The sequence below is a fragment of the Grammomys surdaster genome, unplaced genomic scaffold (genome assembly GCF_004785775.1).
Source record: "Grammomys surdaster isolate TR1022 unplaced genomic scaffold, NIH_TR_1.0 99, whole genome shotgun sequence".
In the NCBI taxonomy this organism is placed as follows: domain Eukaryota; kingdom Metazoa; phylum Chordata; class Mammalia; order Rodentia; family Muridae; genus Grammomys; species Grammomys surdaster.
The window spans coordinates 17,624,242-17,628,992 of record NW_021604578.1 but is presented as its reverse complement, the minus strand read 5'-3'; the positions used below and the strand labels follow the sequence as shown (position 1 = coordinate 17,628,992).

Sequence of the window (4,751 nt, the reverse complement as noted above, 5' to 3'; positions counted from 1 at the left end):
ATGGTTAAGAAAGGAAAGGTATAAAGAATAATGCTACAGACAAATATGTATCTCACAGTCTTGTTTAATAAATAAAGCCATCATAGCCATCCAGCAAGCAATTGTTTTCTGAACTTGATTTTCATGCACATTCATGAGTTTATGATGCCTTTATGTTTCCTAAAACAGTGTATAGCCAAACTTTTAAACAGTGTGTTTATGGCATGACATTGTTCATATACGTCTTTCATGTGAATTTTTTTTGCCCTCCTCATTGTAAGAAACATCTGTGTAAACATTTACAGCTGTACTTTCTTCATTTTATAAATATGATGTATGATATTCTGCTATATGGATGTAGCTCAGTGTGGACAGTGCTTCACTTTTTCACGAGTAATTAGGTTGTTTTAGATTTTTTTATTATTGTGTATGTGTGTGTCTATGTGCGTGTGTGGTGTGTGTGTCTATCTGTCTGTCTGTGGAAGCCAGAAGAGCATGTCAGATACCGTGAAGCTGAAGTTACAGGCAGTTGTGAGTCATAACACCTGGGTGCTGGGAACCAAATGTGGGTTCTCTGGAAGAGCAGCAAGTGCTTACCACAGAACCATCTATCTAGCCTTGTTTTAGTTTTGGAGACACAAGCAATATTGTAGCAAACAATCTTGTTGGATTGTCACTCCTGGTGAAAATGTCTGCTTCTCTTAGTTCATACCTAGATATTTCATTATGGAATATGTATATATTATAAATCTTTGTAGATATTGACAAAGAATTCTTTAATGTGATTCTGTCTTTTTATGATTTTTTATTTTTATTTTTTTATTTTTATTTTTTTTAGAACATCTGAATTTTTTAATCCTTCTTTACAGGTTACCTAGACCACTTTTGATTAAGAAAACTGTAGAAAGTTAGTTAACTGCCACAAGCAGACGCCAGTTGGTGGCACATGTCAATTTCCACAGAGTCCTGCTTTGCGGGGTGTCTGAATGCACTGCTCGGGGTCTCTGCTCAAACTTGCTGGAATCACTCATGGCAGATTTTAGTCCACAGGTCGCTTTTCCCCATATTTCTTTGTAAACTCTTCAGCATTCTTACAGAATTTTTTACGGTCCTTAGAGTATTCTTCAGCTAGGTCAGCCCGGAGTGGGTGCTCAGGCTGGGGGTCATTCACCAGTGCTATGAGGGACTGGATTAAGGAACAATAAGCCCTTGCCAAGTCAATAAATTAGCTTCATCAACCTGGATGTTGCGGAAGTTTTTCATTCCACATTTGCGGATCTCTTCAAGTTCCTTCATCAGCCTCCTGCTGGCCGCCATCTTGGATCTGCTGCTGCTGCTTTCCCACTATTTTTTATTTTTTTAACAGATCTTGCCTCGAGTTTATTTGTAAAAACAGCATAGGACACTGGTCATCTGCAAATAGTGTGTGGGTAGGTGTGTCACGGCAGTCTATCTGTCTTCACGTTGGCAGGAGCCTTTTCTATGGGGCCTTCACAGGGGCCTGGGCACCTTTGGGAGCCTGGGCTGGAGCTGCAGCCTGGGCCTTAGCTGGAGCTTTGGCCTCTGCCTTGGTTTGAACCTTGGACTTTGGTTGGCAGAGCCTACGACCCTTGGCCATGTAGCTTCGAATCCGCTTCCCAAGCTTGGGGTGAGCGATGAAAGCCAGGCGGCTGAGTTTGGGCATCTTGGGCTTGATGGCCTGAGGCTTCACAAGGGCCTTGATGGCCTCTGCTCGTGCACTCACTGCCTTTGCATTGTTGGCCTGCATCTTCTTCAGGCCTTTCTTGTTGTGCTTCTTGGCAAAGCGCATGTTCCTCAAGAACTTGGGGTCAACCCCCTTAAGGGACTTGTATCTTTGTGACCTGGGTTTCTTGATGCCATTTCGGTGCCATTTGCGGGACTGGTTGTGTGTGGTGTGGTTCTTGGACTTGTCCATGTCTGCACGGTAACCCGCGGCTTCTGCAGCGCCTGGGACCAGAAAAGAAAGAGACTATGATTTATTTTTAAATAAGAAAATTACTTACCTTAGAGCGCAATAAGCAGTCAGATTTGGGAATTGAACTGATTTAGATGTCAAGATCCATTTCTGGGGAGAGGTAAACTGGATTTGAACCCAGTACCTCTGCGCCAAACCCTGTGTCCTTTCTACTTTTATATTCTATCTTCTTTTTATTCCAAGGCACCCCAGCACCTTGCATATAAAATTTGAGCCAGATGAGAATACATCATATGCAGCCTCAATTATGTTTTGTGTATGTGATGGCAGAGAAGACCCCAGTCTCTGGGTTCCTTCCATCTTTCCTAGAAATGGGGTTCAGGACATGCTCCTCTAAAATATAGCATCTTTGCATTTGAGCAACAGGCAGAAACACAAATGTCACTCTTTACTTGTTGTGCCTTCTCCTCTGAGGAGTGTCACAAATCCTAGGTCAGAGCTTTTGATCTTCCCTTAAAGCAGGTCATCACAAGATTCCCTCTCACATAGCATGAGGCAAGGAACGTTCTGATTTCTAAACCCAGGGACACAGCATCCAGCTGGCCTTGCCAAGCCCACACCAGTTCATTGCTGTTGGATCTGATCTGTTTTACTAGTCGAATTTCTCTGAAAGTGACTGCTTCCTCATCAGATCTATCACACTGGTTCTGCGTAGGTTTGCCACCTCTTCATGTCTTCATTTCCTTATGAAGGTTATATTAAGCAAATTTATATGTTTTTCCTGTCTAATCTGCCTGCTGTGGGTTCCTTAGCCATGACCCTGGGAAATAGGTGAGGAGGTATTTCTTTCCCCCAACACTGATATGGGCATTTTTCTCTCTTCTTTTTCTGTAAACTTTTACTCAATTTGTTTGAGATTCATACTAAATATGGCTCCTAGTTCTTCTGATTCTGATTCTGGTCTTTGACTAAGCACCCAATCAATTTCTCTCTCTCTCTCTTTCTCTCTCTCTCTCTCTCTCTCTCTCTCTCTCTCTCTCTCTCTCTCTTCAGGGTCTTACAAGATAACTCTAGTTACCCTGGAACTCACCTTGTAGACCAAGATGGCCTAGAACTCACAGAGATCTGCCTGCTTCTACCTCCCAAGTGCTGGGATTAAAGGCATGTGCCACTATGTCCAGCTCCCATCAGTTTCTTAGTGGGTAGCTTTCCAGTGTCTTGTTGGTACATTTTTGAGACAATGAGACTCTTATTTGTTATCCATTTATTTTTACTTTTTAAAAAATTTTTACTTTTTTTTGTTATCCAATTTTTTTTACCCATTAATTTTAGTATCCATCAGTGATTACTGCTTAAAAGAATTGGGGCTATTTTGGTTGTCAGTTTGTGATATATAACTTATTTAAACCTGAAAAAAATGGGGTTAATCATTATATTTTGAGTGTAGATAAAACAACACCAGAATTAGTGAATATGAAGGGCCGTCTGTTACTATCTAACTTATGAATCCTGACTTAATATGCCAAGAGTGAACAGAAGCCTAACAAACCTCCCTCTCAAATTCTTTAGGATTTGGTTAGTTCACAACTGTAACATTGTAACAGGCTAACATTGGAAGTATTTAAACTAAATGTTTAAATGAAGAATTCTCAAAGGAAGACACAAACAAGTGGTGAGCAGGTATATGAAATAATTTTTAATATTATTAGTCATCAGGGAAGTTCCGATTAAAGCCATAGTGAAATCCTTTCTCACACATGTTTGGGTGGTTGCTATAAAATTGATAAATAAGGACAATCAACTGCATGAGAACCAAAGAAGCACTGCACACTGTTGGTGGAAGAGTGCAAGTCAATCCAGCCTTTATGGACAGCATGCTTTCTAAAATTAAATACACCCGGGACTGTATGGTCCAGTTACCCCACTCCTGAGGTTTTATACAGACATGAATCAGTTTGTCAGGATATCTGTGCTTCCATGTTTATTATAGAAACATCCGCAAGAATAAAGATAGCGGATGAATGGGCGAAGAGAATGTCGCATAAAAAGAATAGGATATCACTCAGTTTTAAAGAGATGAAGGTTCTGTCTTGGCAATAGCACTCAATGTGGAGGACAGTGTGCTAAGCAAAACAAGTCAGGCAACGCTGTGTGAGCCTGCTTAAACATGAAATGTAAGAATAGCCAAAAGCTGAGAGAGTAAAGTGGTGTTCACCAGAGGCTGGACTTAGGAAGACTGGGCAGGAGGTGATGTGGTCAACGGAGGAAAAATTTCAGGTAGACAGCAGATCTATGGTTTAACACAATGATTATAGCTGATGACAGATACCATGTATTTGAAATAGTTAATACCAGATTCGTGAGTGTATTCCAGTACATGTGTGCATACATGTATGCAGGTGCACATGAACATGTGTGTTTGTATGTGTATGCATTTGCATAGGCTGGAAGTCAACACTGGTGTCTTTCTCAGTTGTTCTCTATCTTTATTTTCCTTTTTGTATATTTATTTATTTAGTGTGAACTCATGAAGGTTCGTGCCAAATGTATGTGAGTCCCAGGACTCGAACTCAGATCCCCAGGCTTGGCAGCAAACACATCACTTGCTGTGCCATTTTACTGGCATAGTCGCCTCATGTTTTGGGGCAGAGTCTCTCACTGAACTTGAGGTTTACTGATTGGGATTGACTGTCTAAGTAGCAAGCCATAGAGATGGTCCTGTATCTACCTTCCCAGCTGGGATAGCAGGGTGCCGCTATGCCTGGCTTAATTTTCTTTTTCAGAGTGCTGGGGTTAAACTTAGATCCTTATGATTGGGGAGTAGGCACTACTTAAG

General features: G+C 41.2%; 1 pseudogene; it reads right to left on the bottom strand.

The window, feature by feature from the left end:
• Window positions 1–823: 823 nt before the first annotated feature.
• LOC114635726 lies at window positions 824–1,313 on the bottom strand (annotated as a pseudogene).
• Window positions 1,314–4,751: the final 3,438 nt, after the last annotated feature.